Source organism: Pezoporus occidentalis, unplaced genomic scaffold (genome assembly GCF_034315485.1).
Source record: "Pezoporus occidentalis ecotype Australia unplaced genomic scaffold, CSIRO_AGI_Poc_V1 ctg13, whole genome shotgun sequence".
NCBI lineage: Eukaryota > Metazoa > Chordata > Aves > Psittaciformes > Psittacidae > Pezoporus > Pezoporus occidentalis.
In genome coordinates, this window is record NW_026913103.1 from 9,208,370 (window position 1) to 9,227,957 (window position 19,588).

The following is a 19,588-nucleotide window of genomic DNA, read 5'->3' on the forward strand; positions in this document are numbered from 1 at the left end:
GGAAAGTGAGCAAAGAGCTGTGCAGTGTTTAGCTGCTTGCTGGGTTAAACCACAACACCCAGTTAGATGAAAGGAACAGAAGTTTATTTCAGTCTAAAATAGTAATCTAGGCCAGGTAAGAGAAATTGTCGTGTGGACATTTCTCATTTGCTATATGGCAAGGATGGTCTTAGAGCATGCGTCTGCTGGTAGGTGGGAGAGGTTACGTAGGGTGATGGCCACTGTTGAGATCACTTCCCTCTTGATGTCTGTCCATTCATGTGTCCCCTCCAGACCTCTCCATCTGATTGCACCACTACATCTCATCTGCTCCTTGTGTGAGGGATGTAACTGCTTTTTCCTGGAATTATGCTGGGTTCAAAGGAATGTGTGCCCTGGCTGGGAGCCCCTGAAGCCACAGCAACATGAGCTGAACCTCTTTGCTCCCATGCAGATGATCATGGGCCTCCAAGCAGCAGTGTAGTGAGCTAAAGGGTTATCAAGATCTTTACCAAAAGGTAGGATGTATTCTTCTGCATTTAGATACTTAGTTGTGAAAACATAAACTGAGCAGAAGCTGGATAGTGAAGATCTAGCAGCAAGACAGTGCGCTGAACTGGGATACAGAAGAACTTACCAGATTTGTCAAGAAGTTTGTTAGGCTTCTTTGTGTCTGGTTGGTAAAAAGAAGAGATAGAAACAGATTTAGACTCTTCCTGTCCTCCAAAGTCACAATAAACATTAAAACCTGTAAAAAGAAAATATCTGAGAATAAAAACGTAGTCTCGCCAGCATAGGTCATAGGCTCATCACTTTAAAAGAAATCATGAATGATTCATTATCCTTTTCTTTCAGATATTTGTAGACCTTCAATAAAAGCAAGTATATACACCATATAATAGAGCTGCCTGTAACAACATTAATTTTTCATTAATTTGATTTTTTTCTCTGTGGATATTATACTTTCACACTATGTCATAGGGTGCCGCGAGTAATTAGTCTTCCTTTTATTTTTGATCTTCCAGGCTTTCAAGTGCATTCTGTACTAAGGACTTAAACAAAAATAATTATGAACTGAAAAGTAATATTTGAAGTGATTCCCCAAACTAAAACAAGTAGTTCCCCCTACAGTTATATCAGCTTTCGGTGATACAGGATATAGGAAATAAACAATCACAATCTTACGGTGGTGATACCAATGAAAGATTTAAATGTTGCAACAGTTGCAAATTCATTGTGATTTTGTTCTGCTTTTGTTTGTAGCTGAATTTTCTTTTGTCTAGAATGTCAAACACATTCAAAGTTTTCATGAGTGTAACAAATGGGTAACATGCAGGTATCTTTGGTAGAACCGCGGGTACATCTTTTTCCCCAAAAGGGAAACTGCAACACATTAGTGAAATTGAAGAGGGTTTTGTTTGTTTGCTTTGGTCTGTTCACAAAAAGTCATAGACATTTATTGTGTCAACCAGGTAGTAGCCATCTCTGCCTGACTACCTGTTGCATACACTTGACTTGTCTTCTATTGGAAGCAATATGGCAAGACCATGGTAACCTCACTGTACCTATACTTCTCATCAGTAGATGGATTCAAAATCCTTTAGGAATTATTTTTCTCTTTAATGTCATTATTTCCATAAACTTTTCTAATGTGTTACTGGTTAAAAAGATAAGAAACATCCCAATAAAGAAACAGAGCTCATAAAAAATGCAAGTATCACCATATTCAGTCTTAATATAATCATGGTGTTAACTGGTTCTATTTTATCTTTAGAATAGAAGGACTCAGCTGCAGATTAAGACACCTGGATTTAGGTGTCAGAGAGCATTTTAGGTATCTAGGCAACCATTAGAGTTGATGGAATAGAGTAGATGGGACCTGGGGACATTCAATTCACCGTAAAATTCTTACCTCAGTGGGGAAGAGATATAAAACTTTATGAAACTTAGGAAGATCTCTTCTCTGAGCCAAATTTCTGGATGTCACATAAACGAATACTGGATCAAAATCCTGATCGTCATTGCTTAAACTAAAGGGTGGCAATGCCTTCAGCAATACCGCAAACTCCCAAAGAAAGTACAAGAGAGCAATGAGGTCACCTGACAGCCTCCTTCTCTCCAAACTAGACAAGCCTAAAGTCCTTAGTCACTCCTCATAGCTGGATGTTCCTTCCAGCTTTCCTGCCCTCTTCTGGACTAATCTTTCCTAAATCGTGGGGCCCAGAACTATGCACACATCGCTCAGAAGAACTATGCCATATGTACGCTATTTTGTCTAAGTATTTTCTCTATATGAAAAGTGGAAGAACTAGCTTATCTTTCTTATTACTTTTTTATATTGCACTACTTTTCTACTTTGTTAGTTACAATGGGAGAAGCTATTCTCTCGCAAAGGCAATTTTCTTTCCTTATATGCATGCTTTAAAGATTTTAAAGTGTGATTTGCCCTTACCTGCCAAAACAAAGTGACTTCAGCTAGGACTATGGCAGATGCTCTGTTTCATAGCTCTCAAGTTTTCTACCACAAGGGAAGGCATCTTGTGTGGTACTGCTCTGCTAATGTAACATTTTATACAGTTGACTTCTATTTCCTCGTAAAATGTTTGTTTTATCTGTTTATTCAAGCAACCTCATTAGCTGTCTCTCAATATGGTAGCAAAGCCCTAACACAAATTTACTGCAGCCTAAACATATGAATCAAGTGGAGTGGTTTAAAGTGGAGTTCTGTGTGTGGTACTGGAGCATCAAAACCTTCAGCCTCCCCAAAAGCAGGCACAGCAATTCAGGTGCTCCCTAGGGACTCTTATCAAGTCCTGACACACTCAGAGCCAAGAGTAGATGGACTCTTTTTTCATGCTCAAGATGGAAAGGGTATGCTCAGATGTGCCCTAGTGCCCACGTCCCCATCTTTGGCTACCATATCCCGAATGCTTACCACAATCTTGGCCTCATCTGTCCCAAGTCACTCATTAGGTTTGGGCTGTACTCACCTTTCCTCAGCCCCTTCCATCTCGGTGCTCACTAATCCCCACACAGGGAAGCACACAGAGGTGTTGCTCTATGAAGAGAGCCACCTCCAGGCTGTGTAGGAGTTTACAATCCAAACTGGACTTTGGTGTCTTCCACCAGGCTGCATTTGGGAGGGTTTGATGGGAGGAATACACCTTGATAGTATTTTCTTAGTAATACTTACCCCACATTACCCTTCCATTCCAAAATGTTTTTCTTCTTAGCCTGTTTCTCTTTTCTCAGCAAAGTGGGGAAGTGGGGAATATATATGCCTTATGAACAGTCTAAATTGCTAAAACACCTGGGTCAGGGCAATCCAAGCACATCTACAGATTGGGTGGAGAAATGATTCAGAGCAGCCCTGTGGAGAAGGATTTGGGGGTGTTGGTTGATGAGAAAATGAACATGAGCTGGCAGTGTGTGCTTGCAGCCCAGAAAGCCAACCGTATCCTGGGCTGCATCAAAAGAAGCGTGACCAGCAGGTCAAGGGAGGTGATCCTGCCCCTCTACTCTGCTCTCGTGAGACCTCACCTGGAGTATTGTGTGCAGTTCTGGTGTCCTCAACATAAAAAGGACATGGAACTGTTGGAATGAGTTCAGAGGAGGGATGATCAGGGGACATCTGAAGATAGATAGGCTGAGGAAGTTGGGGCTGTTCAGCCCGGAGAAGAGAAGGCTGCGTGGAGACCTCATAGCAGCCTTCCAGTATCTGAAGGGTGGGTATAGGGATGCCGCAGAGGGATTCTTCATCAGGGACTCTAGTGACAGTACAAGGGGAAATGGGTTTAAACAGGGGAAGTTCAGGTCAGCTATAAGGAAGAAGTTCTTTACTGCAAGGGTGGTGAGGACTGGAATGAGTTGCCCAAAGAGGTGGTGAATGCTCCATCCCTGACAGTGTTCAAGGCCAGGTTGGAAAGAGCCTTGGGAGACATGGTCTAGGGTGAGGCATCCCTGCCCGTGGCAGGGGGCTTGGAACTAGACTACCTTAAGGTCCTTTCCAACCCAAACCACTCTATGATTCCGTGATTCTATGCCCTGCAGGCAGGGCACATTTTTGAAAGTTTAACACTATGTAAGTAAGTGGTAATATATAAGTTAACAATCATTCATGGTTGTCATCTTTCTATTTTTATATTTATAACTGGAGAAGTAGCATTAATACACAAATACAGAGACAGACCCTGAGAGATTTCCTCCCCTACAGTTCTGATACAGGTAATCCAAATCATTTGGAGCTGTATTCCTCACTTTAATTCAGCATCATGTAATGTTAAAAATACCCTAGTTATTGAAACATATTAAGTTCTGTGGTTTATGTTTATGGAAAAAAAATTGAACTTGTATAAAAGCCACGGGAATCAGATATAGAGGTATATGTATAAAGAAAATGAGAAAATGTCAGTTTTGTTGATGTCTCCCATTTCTGCCTTTCAGAATTTGTTCTGATGGATTTCAAGCATAAAGAAGCCCTAGTTTTCATATCATGCATTGTAAAGTATTAAGATTCAAGCTTAAGCTGAGTTAAACGAATCATAATTTTGGAAGTAAATCTTTCAATTTTCAGCAGAGAATCTGTGACAGCTATGATACAGAGATGCTATGGCATAAAGAAAAGGAACACCAGCAGCATCAACTGCCTAAGGTTATGTGAGAAACACATTATTCCCAGAGGAGTTACTGCATGCAGCCCCATGGCTGTCATGCACAGTTTCAGAGCTGATTTAAAAATCTGCAAAAAGACAAGAGGATGAGACACTGCCACATTAATTAGTTCACCACAGATCAAATCCAACAATAAATCACCACATGCTCTCATGGGCTGCAAGAAATTAATCTTAAAATAATCCTGACTACTTCAAAAGTAGACCAGTAAGATTAAATACAAAAAAGAGACAAGATGACCCTAGCAACAGTACTCATAGCAAAACATGAAATGAATGAGAAGTCATTGTGACATATAAATGCATTACAATAACAAGATGTACACTAAGACTTGCAGATCAGGCCTATGTCTGAAAACAAATGAAATAATTTTCCCCCATCTTTGGTGAATTCATCTTCAAATGTGATGCATTGGCCATGTCTTGGACACACCTATAGATGCCAAGCTGACTTCACAATTTGATCACCCCTTCATGAGCAATGTGGACTAAATGGATTGTTCCCTACCTTTGTTACACAGATGGATTGAAAACATGAACTTCTACAAAAAGAAGTTTGCAGGACACAAGCTGAACAGTTGGCTGCTATAAGCGCAAGCAGGATATAAAAAGCCAAGTCAGCTCTGATCTGACAATTTGCAATACCTGAGCCAGGTTTTATTCCTCACCCAAGTTCTTGTTGCATTGGAGCACCACAGAAAAGCAAACAACTGTGAGTGTATCTTAATCTGAAGGATGGAGGTGAGGAGAAACTCCATCCAGCTTCACCCTTATGAAGAGGTAAAAGTGACAGCTCCACAGTTCATACTGTGTTCACAGGCAAAAAAATAAAGGTTTCACCCTAAACTTCATATAATCACCTTCTTCACTTCACTTCCAGGCAGATTTCCTAGTTTATATGTGCATATTAGAATACAATATTTGACATTTCTGTCCCTTATCTTCTGCACAGTTTGCAGTATATTTAGCTTCAAATAACAAAATCACAATGAAATACATTTATATCTCACAGCAAAAAAAAGATGAGAAAAACATGGAAGCCTTACTTTTGTCTGTCAGTTTAAATATTGAAAAAACGCCAAAGCAACAGCAAAGCTGATCACTAACTTTTTGCTTGTGGGACTCGCATGTTCAGGTATAACACGGAGAACAACTTTTCTTTTTTTCTCAATTGGTTAGTCCAAAAACTAAACTTTTATTTGATATAGATCTAGGTCTAGATGTAATCATCCCTGCTAAAGCCCTTCCAAATCTGAGGATAAGTTGATGCACTAATGCCTGCTTTAGGTTTGCAGATACCCTGATATCATGTCGATTTTGAAGCTTAATGAGAGTGGAGGCACAAACGTCTCTCACAATTTCCCTGAGGACAAGAGCTACTCACCAGGAGAGCAGGAGGCTGGGCTGCAACTTGTATTAAGCCCTTGGTGCTGGGGTAGCACCCACAGTTTGACAACACATCGGCCCTACTCTTTCATTCTATTTGATTTCTGATTAAAACCACTTTTTCACTCAACAGATGAAAGAAGATTGTTTCTTACACTGTCAGTGAGCCTTGACAGATACCTATATCAGCCCTGGTTTGTAATTCGTATATAAATTTGTAATTCAAATTTGTCATTGGTTTGTAATTCAACATATAAATCTAATTTATTTTTTAAAACAGTATTAATATTTGCATAAACTTCATATCTTACATTTTGTTGCGTTTTTTCCCCAAACTTAGAAAAAGCCTGAAAAGAAAAAATGTCTTCAGACTTACAATGGTAAGTCTGACTTACGATGGTAAAAGAAAGCCTTACATTGTGTTTTGCTTGAGGTTTTGTGTTTCAGGGTTGTTCTTTTTCTCCTGTGACTTGCTAACTGAATGTTTCAGCTGAAAGAAACATTTCTCTTTTGCTCTGTTCTTCATCCTGCTTCATGACTAACAAAAATTGCCAGCATTAATTCAAAAATTGAAGGGGAGTAGAAACATTTCCTTCATGAGGAATTCACAGATTTTGGGAAAGTTATTCTGAATAATATAAAATAGAAAGCTGTTCCAAATGTCTTGTGAAATAAAATTATCATAATAATTCTCAAGACATGGAAAATGTTCAAAGGTTGTTTCAAGTTTAAAACTTTTCAGGCTAAGATCTTATAACAAAGTAAAATTAATTTGAAACGAAACTCAAAATGTTCAGATAAGGCAAAACCAACACACAACTATCACCAAAAGCTTTGTATTTAACGTGTTTTCTGAAACTTATAATAAAATCAGTTTGTGTTTGCAGATAACTGTTCATTCCAGCAAAAAAACTGTTTACAACTGAAACACACCTTGCAAGAAATTTGCAGCTGATTTTACAAATTCTCCTCAGCTCCATGCAGTGACTGTAAGTGGTGAGTGGCATTGGAACAGCCATTTATTAATGCAGCAAAACCACTGCTTCTGAAGAAAACATCAGAAAAGGTCTGAAGCTTTTAAATAGGAATAGGTTCTACCATCCAAACTATCCTGTCAGTGTTCCCATGAAGCTGAAGTCCGTTGCACTTTAAGTAGCATACGTCATAGGGGGGGCTGGCCTTTGAGTATGCCGGGGTCTGCAATCTTTTCCTGGTGGGCTGTCTGCCAGCTGGGCATCACCAAGGTGCTGGTCAGCGATGTGCACCCTACCCCTGGCCCTTCTGAGCTGTGTCCCCATCATGCAGCAGTGTGCTGGAGATGGAAGCTGGGACAGACCTGCTTTGGCCGCCCTCCGCTGCATCACACAGATCTGACTGCAGAAGAAAGGTGGGTTTGTACAGCTTGCAGTGTTATGCTGAGGTGCCACATGAGTGAGGACAAACAGCCAGGGTGGGGTCTGTGAGTCTAATCCTGTCTCTGTGAAGTCTCTGTGACTCAGAGGTCAGTGGGATGGAGATTGGGTCAACACTGAACAGTTCTGGGAACCCCCTCTTTGCATTTCAGCTGCACTTCCCTACCCTGCTTTCCGCTTCTGGGGCCTGAGACAATTTTTGTCATAAAAAGCCTATAAAATATTTTCCCCAGACAGAATCCTTAGTTACTGCTAATGATGCTGAGAAGCCTTTGGTATCTTCTGAAGCAAAGGTCACCAAAGGTTGGGCACCCTCTTGGTGGAGAGCTGACCTGTGGCTTTTTTTCCCCCGACATCTGGAGCCCATTAAACTCTACAAGTGTGTGACGCTGATGTTTGTGGAGTTGGAAACCCAATGCATAGCAACCCACCACAGCTGGAAAGACAGAGCAAGAAAAACTGCTCTTGTCTCCTTTGGAGACTTAATTTTCAAATATAGCGTACCCCTATTAATTTTCAATAGTTACCAGGCATGGAATTGAATTATGCAAATGCAGCAGGTGCAGACTGTGGTTTACAAATCCAGAGGGAATAGACCTTGCACCAAAATGATGCAACCCAATGAGACATGCAGTCTTTTTGGTCTCTTCTGGCACACGGAACATGCTGTATAAAGCTCTGTACTCTTTTAATAGTATCTTCCTAAGATCATAAACAGTGAAAATGATTAGGCAATACAAGTGGCATTAAAAACCAGTGATGATCATCTGTTATGACATAGTTACCCTGGGGGTCCCGGGGGAGGTTCTGCAGCACTGAAAAGTACTCAGAGAAAGAGCCCACGTGTAGCAGCAGCAGCAGTCCCAGTATTAAATTACAGCCTTAATCGATCACTATCCCCTATTCAGCCTTGCGAGGGTGTCACAAACTGTTATGGCCAGAGCTGTTTGTACATAACCCTTCCGGGAGAAAAAGTTGCTAATTGCTCTGTGCATACTGTTAAGAGGGAGCTTGAAGAAAACAGTAATTTACCTAATGGACTGTGGGATCCTTTTACCTCAAGTGCATTAAGCGGAGGTAAAGAATAAGAAATAAAATTGGAATTCAGGGTTTGTAATGATTATAGAGAGGGTTCTTTCTGTTTGATTGAAAAAAAGAGAAAGGTTTCTCAGTAGGGACCAATAATGAACTCTGGAGCCTCTAACCTTCCTGTCACAAGTAGACAGCATGTCACGTCTCCCACACACAGCATATGCACATGTGCTTTAGGACTGGGATACCTAGGAGAAACCTTTGACAGTTTTATTGTTGCTGAGTTCCCAAGGAATCATTGGTGTGCCTGCAGAGAGCACAGGCAAATCCGCAGAGGAGAAACTGTGGGATGGAGCAGAAAGGTCTCTGACTCCCCACTCGCTCCAATGCCACCAGAGTATTGGCATGGTTTGAAGCTGCTGCGTCCTGTTAGGACTGTATGAAGTTCTCCTGTAGGCAAATCAGCTGAGCTAGGGATTTGAGTTGTAATGTGAAAAAGTTTGTAATGTTTTAAAACATGAAAAAGCCTCAATGCCTTGCACATGAAGGCCCCATCTCCTGATTTAGGCAATTTATTCGGTACAAAAAGAAAACAAATGAAAAAGAATGGACGACTGAAAATGTTTGTTTGTTTTAATGTGGTTAGAGAGAGGAAGGGTAATTTAACAATCTTCAGAGTAAGATTTTGGATTTAAACCAAAAGAGGTACAAACTTTTCTGAACATGAAATTTCCATAAATTTGCTAATATATGAAGAAATATATAGTACCCTGACTTTGGAACAAAATCCATGTTGGGAGTAGTATCCTTAAGAAGAGAAAAGGAAAATGGTCTTTGGAAGTAGAAGCACATGAATAATATATTTTTACAGAGAAAATATTTAGTTAATATTAGAAGTTAGTGGGGTTAGGGCAGACTTGCCACAAAGGCATTATCCCTCTCTCTCAAGATCCTCACACTGGTAGCACCTACAAAACCACTGCATGTTCTACCATTCAGGTCACACTTGGATCCCTCCTTGAAACAAGACAAAAAATTCTGGCAAGGTATAAGATATAAAACTAACAAGGAAAGGAAAGTATAAGAACTTGAATGCAGAATAGTAGTATAATTGATAGATTAGCAACTCTGGGTTATAAGAATCCACATAGCAAAGTTAAAAGTTTATGAAACAGAGGTAAATACTCTATGAAAAAGGTAAAAATAGTAAAGTTTCGGTTTCTACTCAGAAATGTCTTCGAGACTTAAGCTTAGGAGGAGGAATCAAAGTGAGGGAAGAGAGACAAAAACGAGCTCCTTCGGAGACACTCTAACAGGAGAAAATTGAAATAGGAGGTCTTCTCTAACCACTAAAGAAAAGTATTTGGAAAGGTGTAGCGGCTGTGAAGTCAGGAGAGCAAAAAGCCTGAAGATTTCTTGAGTAGATCCAGGAGGATAGTCTGATTTATGTCTGCTATAAGAGCTAATGAGTAGGGGAAAACTGGGGCCAAAGTGGAGAATACCATTCACCTAGAATTAATGGCACTTTCAGTACTGTGGGAGACTAGTAAAACTGTGAATTCTAAAGACTTTGGGACATTTATATGCTATTGCATGCCTTCACTTTCATTCTGCAATTCCACAGAACTGAGAGAAGATATGCTGGCATAAAATTTGTATAATGAGGTGATAAATTGGGCTGTTATTTTGAAGAGGGGAAGGACTGTAAAGAAGTGACAGGCTTGATTTGTAACCGCTAGTTTATAGCCACAGGAAAATGCCAATGGATATTAAATGGCTAATTATCATATCTAGAGCTAAATTAATGGCTTAGACTCTTGCATAGATTTCTTTTTAAAAGAAAGTGATCATCTTAATCAAAATACCCTGGAATGATAGCTTTGCTTCATATCATGACCTAAAAATAATTGGTCAAATTTGGTGAACTAAATTCAAACTGGTTTATCAAATCATTAGTAAAGGTTGCCCCTAGATGACGATTTCCATCATTTAAATTATCCCTTTAAAGCAATACATTTATTCACTCTGCAGGTGGTGGATCCTAAGAAACTTGCAGAACTGTGGGTCTCTAGAAGAAAGGTATGCAGACTCTACCTAGCTAAAATTGTCAAAGGAGTTTTACGCAGTATTGGACTGCATTGATTTTCCACGAATATGCAGTGTTCCTCAGCTAACATGCAGCAAGAACCCCATGATACTGCTTCACTTTCTCATATATCTCATACCGTGGACATTTTGGTAGCATTTTAGAGGCAGGCGATTTTTGAAAGCCTGAGGCATCCTCTCCTACTTCTCCTGAGCTCCATGAGAGTAAGATAGTCTCAGATGATTAAATCCCTCCCAAACAGCAAGGAAGAGTGACTTTTTTGTTACTCAGCCCCCAGTGCTGGCTCCTGTTAATCTGCATGTATATGTCTTTTCCAGAGACATAACATATTCTGCAGGCTGATTTCAACATAAATCTGGTTTAATCCTGATGGATGGGAGTAAAGCGCAGTTTCATGGAAGCCATTACAGAGGGCATATTCTTTAGGAAACTCTTTTGGTACCTAAAGAGTTTTGCTTGAGCCCAAGGAATGACAATATTCTCTTGCTTGCAGTTTAAGAGTACTTCTTTCCCTGTTGACTAAAGCTGACATATGAAGACAATAAAAACCAGACAGCATAAGAAAACAGCCTGAGACATCTGTTTTTGTCTCCCATAACAAGGGATGAGGTACTCAGTTTTGTTAATGAACTAAACCAAGGAATGACACCTCTGTGAACTACTTTAATAAAAACAAATGTAGTGAGACGATAAATGAAATTATCATGATATATATAACGATTAGTGGAGCTGTGCACATACTGCTTCTCACAGGAGGATACGAAAGCTTTACAATGGCTACTGGTTGCCCTTTCCTTATTCCTGTATGCCAGCTGAATACCAGAAGACAGGACTGTGTTGCTACTGCCTTCAGAGTATTACCCAAGGCAGATGTCTGTCAAATCCCCCAAATGGAGCTCAATCAACTTCAGTAAGACCAGTCTGCATTTGCTTACTAACAGTCAGGCTACTCAGACATTTGATACACTCCAACAGTTCAGTAGAAAGACTATAGAACATCACCAAAAGTTTTGGACCAATGTGGATGCATATTTCAAAAAGGATATTAGGCCACAAGCCTACAACATGCCTTGCTTGCTTAGATGTTAATAAACATAATGCTCCAGTGTACCATGGGCTCATCAGCATACTGGCAGACATGCATTCCTCCAGCCAAGCTTTTCTGCAGTGCCCCCAGTGTTTCCTGGGCTCCAGGTCACCCCTAGACAGTGATTTCCATCATTTAAGTCAGCCCTTTAAAGCAATGTATTATTCACTCTGCAGCTGATGGATTTTAAGAAACTTAATTTGTGGGAAGACAGCCAGGACAAGCACCTTTTCTTTAACAGCTCATCCTGGAATATTCTTGGGGTGGTCTTATTGAGATCTCATCATCCCTCCCTACAAGCTCCCAGCAACAGATTGTCATTAAGGTTCACTATAGATTGCTTGCCTCACTTCCCAGAAAGGTAGGCAAGGCTGCAGAGACCAATGAACACATCCACAAACCTTTACATCCTTTCTCTGAGTGTATCCATGATCTTCCAGATGTGTAGCTGCATCCTGCACTTGTGGAAAAACACAGAGCACACCTAAAGACATAAAACTCTTCCACTGCTTTTCTTTCTTTTGGAGGAGCAGAAGGTAAAGAAAATAAATGTCACAAAATATATACTACCTGCAGGTAGTATGCACATATACAAAAAGACGTATGCACATATACAAAAAGACATATGCACACTGCAGAGAATGATGGGAACAGTGTCACAGTTTCAGCATCTGGTGTGGGATCACATCTCATATAGAAGTGTGACTGTTTCTCAAAATTAAGGAAAAAGACCACAAGGGCATGTGTTCAGGGAGCTTTTTGTAAGTTATTCCAAAGGAATACTGTCTATACACAGTACTTCATACTTCCATGTAGGCCTCCCCTCAGGTACGCAGCTAACTTCTGAGGTAGCTATTTCCATGTTTCAATAGTAGCAAGGAAGGGCAGCAAAGACAGTAGAACAATTTTAATGTCTACTTCTCCTAACAATGTATTTCTCTGCTTTCCATTGCTAAACTATTCTCATCCTAATTACAGGGCCAGAGCTTCCCAATCAGATCTCCTGAGAAATCCCTGGATCTCACCAGAAGTAAATACTCAGCATGAAAGTTCATCAATCTGCATATTTGTAAAATCACATTTTAGAGAAAAGTGAGTAAGTGGTATTCCAAATGAGAGACAAATGTCTGATACTGTTAACACAAAGTCTGCAATCAGCTTCTTAATTTATGGGAAGACAGCCAGAACAACCCTTCTTTTCTTTAACAGCTTTCAAGATTAAGATGTTTCTGACCAAACCAATCCACTGATTGCAAAGGCAATTTTCTCCAGAATCTGGCTAGCTGAATTTTTTGAAATATGTTTTTGTTGTATTTTATTTTTCCTTTTGGAGCAGGCAGAGCTTCTGCATGAACAATAGATGCCTTCATTATTGGAAGCACACACCATGCAGTGGAGAGAACTACAAGGTGTTTTACCAATTATTTTCTATCCAAGTAGCTTTTGGATATGTTCCTTTGTTCCTATTTACATCTCAGTTTTAATGACTATGGGTGCTAAAAAGTCTCTGCCTTAAGCACTGTCATTTACAGTGGCAAAATTAACTTTCAGACTTCTATCCAGCTCAAGAAAAAAAGCTGGTTTAACGCTCACTCGCATCTTTTTCCAATAGAGAAAATCAGCACATCCTTCTGGCTTCTTCTTAAGAAATTCAGTGCTTCCCTTCAATCCTCATTCACTCACTAGCAAAGACATTTTTACTCCAGAGAGACAGGAATTGGGTGTCACTCACAGCATCATGTTTCCTACCTGAGGCTACTTCTGCCACAGCACTACTGCACCGTTCGACTTCCTTGGGGGTGCAAAAAAAGCTCAGTGCTATCTTGGACTTGACTCTGCTGACTGGATCCCATAGCATTGTTTCACATTCTCTACACAGAAGTCTTCTACTGAAGGCAGTTTATTATTTCAGCTGAACAAAGTAAAGTGACATAGGTAAATCTAAAATTGCAAGAAGCAGTTATGAAATTTCTAAAATTACCTGCTAGAATCTATGGCTGAATAAGAGACTATTTCAGACAATAAAAACTTTCAGATTTATCTGTGTGCTTGAAAGCAGGAATTAGGTCAGGGTAAACCACAGCTTCTCTGCATCAGTGCACTGCTGTTATTGCTGTATCATGGGGCTGAGAAAAGCTCTGCTGGTGAGACTCCCACCAGCCTGTCATGAGTGCCTTCAGACTAGGGACTCAAAGCTCTTTCTGGTCCCTCGTCAGCCACTCACCTTTCTTTCAAACATGCTTGTGTCAGTTACAGCAGCCCTGACCTCCCCTTTCCCCCCCTCCACACATACATCTTCTCACACACCTCAGTTCACAGATGTAGCACGCTCGATACAGGATCCAGACAGGATGGTTAGGCAGATTTTCACCCCAAAATGAACTGTTGAAGTTCCCAAGAGATCTGCTGGTATAATCAAACTGGTCCAAATGAAAATACTTACTTTCAACAATCACGTGAGAAGCCAAACAGATAGCATTGACCTGCTCGGGCAAAATAAAAAAGTAATGGGAGTATATTTGTATTATTACATCTGATGCTGTCTCTCCTGAGGGATTATACTTTAGGACAGAAAGAGAATGACTGGTTTTTATTTTATCTTCCTGTACAAAACCCTCCAGACTATAAGAAGGAAATTAGTCCTTTATATTTTCCCCCCCGGTGTTGAATCTAATCCAAGCATAAGGAACAAGCAGAAATGTACACTACATGTCTTCTGATTGATTTTGAAATAAGGCTGTTGTTCTTACGAATTTCCATGAAGTTCTCCTAAACAGGGAGACAAGATAACTCTCAGAGCATCTTTGAAGAATTCTGGGTTCTTTTTTTTTTTTTTTACTTTACAATGAATTTATTCAAAAGCCAATATGCTTACCAAGATAGGAAAGACATTTACATATGGTTTTAAAATAAATGAATCTCATCAAAACATCTGTCCATGTGGCTAAATTAATCTGTTGTGAAACTTCATTGAATTCACAGGGTTTTGATGACATGATTGAATTTGGCACAAAATTTTGCTTCAATAACAGTTGAACACTTGTGGGACTTATCATTTAAAACCAGAAGATTTTGGTAGAGTTGTGAATCCCCAACTACTTTTATAAAACTAGACCTGGAAATGACTCAGATGATGAAGCTGAACTAACTCTTGTAAATGTTAACATCTGACCCACTTCCCCGAGGCTCCCTGTATAGTCAGTGGAGAGAATAGACACTTCTAGAATAGATGAGCTATATCCTGAACAAACCAATCCCTCTCAAGAGACTGTGGAGGGAACCTTTGGTGTCCAGTTCACTTTAAGAAGTTTATGTCTTGTAGACTCTCTAGGTCAGGTGAAGCCAAAAGGAAGTTTTGGATCATCTACTCCTGAAAACCCTATGCCCTATTACTTCATCCTGTTGCTTCTAAATTATGCCTGGCTAAAGTATGTTTCACTAGAGGCACTGAAGCATCAAGATTTGAAGACTCAGTGGGTGGATTTGTTCCAATGGCTAACCCCCCTCCTAAGGCTCACACTTCTAACATACCTGATCAGACAAAAATTAGGAGACAATATATCTGAACTATAAGTCATTTATCAGCACAAGCAGATAAATGCTCTATACAAAGAAAAAAAAAAATGTGCTTTAAATGTCATCTAAAATGTCCCTTCCAGAGGGACATCTAATATTTCTCTTAACTCTTCTGTATACATACACATGTGTGTGTAAAATGTAAGGCTACCTTATTACTGCATCAGACAAAAAGGTCTGTCTAGCCTGGTATCAGGTCTTCCAGTGTGACCAAAGAGAATGCCTAGGGAAACTAATAAGATCAGGACAAGTATGAATGGTGTTTTCCAGACATACTCTCCCTGCTTCCTACTCCTTAAGATTCCTTAGTCAGACATTTTTCCTGATATGGGTAATCTCATTGGACCTGAGGCTCCTTCACTGAGCATTCTTTATCTCCAGAATTTTCAGTATCTACAACATCTTGTGCTGAGGTGCTCTGGAGTCAACCTACTTTTTAGGCAAAAAGTCAGATGCTGCTTTACTGATGTAGAACCTGTCACCCACCTGTTTCATTTAACTCTTTCTCATTCTTGTGTTGAGAACTGAAAAGTGGGTCCTTGTTCAGCCACCCAGTTCTGCTCAGGAGTTTAGAGACCTTCATCCTGTCCTCTGCCAATCACCTACTTTTCAGATGGAAAGAGACCCTTACTCAGTAGTTCTTTGTATGGAATTCCCTCTGTACCTCTTACCACCTTTGCCATCCCTGAACCTCTCAAAGCTCTACCCCATAAAAGCACAGTCAGCAGTTCTTCTCTGGTGGGCTTCTCTACTCTGGCAATTATATTCAGAACTGAGCAGCCAATACTGCAAACTCCTAATCTGGATGTGAATAGGAAGAGGAGAGACAGAGAGGAAAGGAGCAGTCTTTCAAACCAACTTCCAAGGAAAAATATGCCACCCTTGTGAAGCTCAGGTTTCAAACACCCAGTGAGCCCTACTTAGCCCCAGCTGCGGCACAGAATTAGTCTTGATCAGAAGAACATGCCATTTTTATGGGTGTCAGTTTTGCTATGGAATAAACTTGGAATTGTACTCCCCTTTTAATTCCTCAGTGTAATTAGTAGTCTCCTGTCTCCCACAGATCCATATCATTTTAACGGACAGAATCGCTGTTCACATGCAGACTGTTCTGGTTCTGTTGCCAGCAACTAAAGTCTTGTTTCATTTCTGTTTAAACTCTGGTGAGCACACCTTTGTAATTTCTGTTTTATTGGTGCTAACACCTACCCTGTCAGCCACTTGAATCTGGTCACACCATGACAGTAACCAAGGCTTTGGTGTCTTGCCAAAGATAGCTACAAACTCTGTCCTGCAAAACTGGTGAAGACTAAACTCAAAAAGATTTGGTGACACCATCAAGGGGTTAACTCTGACATCCTAACATGCTCTTCCTGGAGAAACTATCTCATACTGGGACTTTGGATCAATCTGCTGCCCACTGCCTTTGCAGCATGAGCAATTATAGGCCCAAGTATTTCTTTTGCTCTTTTGACACTGCCCAAGGAATCATTTAATGAAGCCTTCATAGACCTGTGTGACTTTATAAGCAACTTTTCCATGGTTGCTTATTTGATTTCCCCTGCTTCACTGTTGTTCCCATCTCTTTCTGCAAGTAGGCTAATGTATTTGATGCTTTCTGGCATAAATGCTCAGTGCAGCTGGGAATTCTGGCTGAGCAAGAGCAGAAAGCAAATTCTAAATCACTAATTACTTTCATCATGGAAAAGGGGACTCCTGGAGTTTCCCATAAATAGTTCTGGTCTGTGTGACCCAGTGAATGTCATTAAATCACAGAGGCTAGCACCTCAGCTCCTGAAGAGCTAACAGCCTAATCCAAGATAAGACTTGGTAAATCAGTGCAGCAAATCACATGAGAGGAAGAATGCTAGGGCTGGCTGTGATAAATGCTCTATAGTTTCAGAAAAAGTTTATAAAGCCACAAATCCTTCCAAGTTTTGCTTGCTTGCTTTCAGATGTAAATAAATGCAGGCATGTTCCCCTGGCTATGAGAAGCTGGTGCTTTTCCTCAGTAATGCAGTCAACATGCATCAAAAGATAATCATGAAGAAAAGCAGCTGTGACTTCAGAGATTAACATGGGGAAGAGACTTTCATTTAAAGAAAGCAGAAATTGAAACAAAGAGATTGTTGCTCTGCTGGCAGAACAAGCAGCAAGTAAGTTATTTGAGCGCAACCCCATGTGGGACAAAGTAGAAAAACAAGTCAGCAATATTTTAAACAAAGAAAGTAATTAAGCATCAGGAGCTTCTGTATACTTTTCTTCATTCTTGGTCGGGGTTTAATTTTTCACCACACTGAAGCTATGCTTTCCCCCTAATCTTTTGTTATTGGCGTTGCTGCTTGAGTTGCTGTGAGGAGTTGTCAGCTCCCGTCCACCTCAGTGCCAGCCACTGCCTCAGAGGCTGTTAACACCCTTCGTGCACCACTGTGGATGCCCTCAGTGCCTGAGCCAAACAGTGATTCACCAAGTAGAAGACCAGTCTGATAAAGGATGATGGAAAAAAGTTCAACCCAATCCAGAACAATGGCACTTGAACTCTCACCATGTTCAGAATTACTGTATGTCCCCTCAGTGTAAACTCAGTCAGAGCTAAAAGTGGCTTCTCCTGAGACATCTCCTACCCAGGATGATGATCTCAGGAGTTGCTCGGCACAGATCTAGATCTAGGTCTCTAAGGCAGGACTGAACCACAGTTTATCCAGTCCAGGGGGTGTTCATTTTGAATCTGTACACTGGAAAAAAAAGTCAAGCTTAAGTCAAGTATTGCTGTATTTGATCTCACAGGTGGCTGTACTTTCTGTGTGGTTATTGCATGGCTGACAAAGCAGGGTCTTGGTTTTGCTGGGGCATCTGTAAGTCATCATAAAAGAAGGAAACAGTCAAGATGGCAATATTGCAAAGCTGAAAGTCCTAACAGAGAGGGACTGAGGCTTCTGTGTTTGTTTGCGGTAAGTAGAGAAGGCTGTCCCCACTCTGAATAAGACATATTTGCAACGAAAATTAGTCCCTGTGCCAGGTGATGGTAGGCTTTGGTTCAGAAAGGATGTTGGGAGGAGGTCTGGAAGCTAACTGGAAACCAGCTCATTCATTAGCCATTTATGCATTCTTCTGCCAGGTAGGGTATTGCCTTTAGATTAATATTTATGAAGATGCTAGCCTATACAGAGGTATTTGGTAGGTGAAACATGCCAAATAAATAGCAGGTTACATTACACTTACAAGTGAAATCTCTAGGTTTGTTGTTTTGTGTGTTGTTTTTTTTAAAAAAAAAGCTAATTAGACAACAACAGAACAGGAGACTGACATTTTGATGAGAGAGCGCAACTCAGGAAAGACAGCTTGTCTGGAAACCTGAGAGATGTGAGAAACCTGGTGACACAAACAACGTGAGACTTGGTGAAGCTGCCATAAGGCAAGTTTTATTGTCAGAGGGGGGTTCTCTGCTTATCATTAATCTTTTTTCCACAAGAATCTCTGTCTGTTTATTAGATTCCATACTATAAAACAGCCACTGCCACTGTCAGGGTTTAGCTGTACAGCAGAAGCTTTCACTGTGTGACCTTTCAGAGTGGTGGGGAGGTTGGAAACATGACAAAGAGTTTAAAAAACCAAACAAATGTATTTTCTCACTAAATCCATTATTTATATTTTCTATCTCCCTTTCTAAAAATTTCCAGTAGAAAGTTAAGCTATGACTAACACTGGTGGGATTTTTCTTTTTCAAATAAATCCTTTCTTCGAGTACATCATTAAAGGATGTGTTACTACCAGGTCTGGTGAAACTGCAATTACAGTGAGTGCAATAAATAAAAGCATAATGGCTCCACTGCATAAATAATGGCTCATTATCCCAGTTTTATTGGTGTTTAGTTTGCTGAGCCAATAACTCGACCTGCATACCCAAAGAAACTCTTCTGATCTGAACAATTTCTGCTAGGTTAAGTGAAAGAGAAAAAGGAAGAGGATTTGTAGGAGAGAGGACATTTGGTCACCCTAGTAGCCCCTTGCACGGGCTTGCACCACTGCTCCCCAGATGAGGACGTGTGGCAGAATCCCACTTTGCCATGATGCTTACCATGGGTGGTACCAGCACAGTAATCCACTGCCTTAAGAGTGTGCGCCCAGCCTGGGTAACCCCCCCAAAATCCCTGATGGGTTCAGTCTGTGGGGGTAATGGTTTAGGTCTGGTCCCTCCAGACCTTGCCCTCCCAGCCTCTCTGGGACCCCTTTCACATTTCCATTTGCTGAATCTTTCTCTCCCAGTCTCTTCAACACTTATTTCTGTTCCGGTACCCTTGGTGAGATTATTAAGACGTTGATGTTAATTTGAAACCTG

The 19,588-nt window shown here is 40.5% G+C and overlaps 1 long non-coding RNA gene across 1 annotated transcript in view; it reads left to right on the plus strand.

The window, feature by feature from the left end:
- Positions 1–19,588, plus strand: part of LOC134158438 (uncharacterized) — a 411,508-nt gene that overhangs the window by 374,763 nt on the left and 17,157 nt on the right. The window contains exon 2 of the long non-coding RNA XR_009962765.1: positions 13,010–13,082. This is a non-coding gene — a long non-coding RNA (uncharacterized LOC134158438). The remainder of the gene's footprint in view (positions 1–13,009; positions 13,083–19,588) is intronic.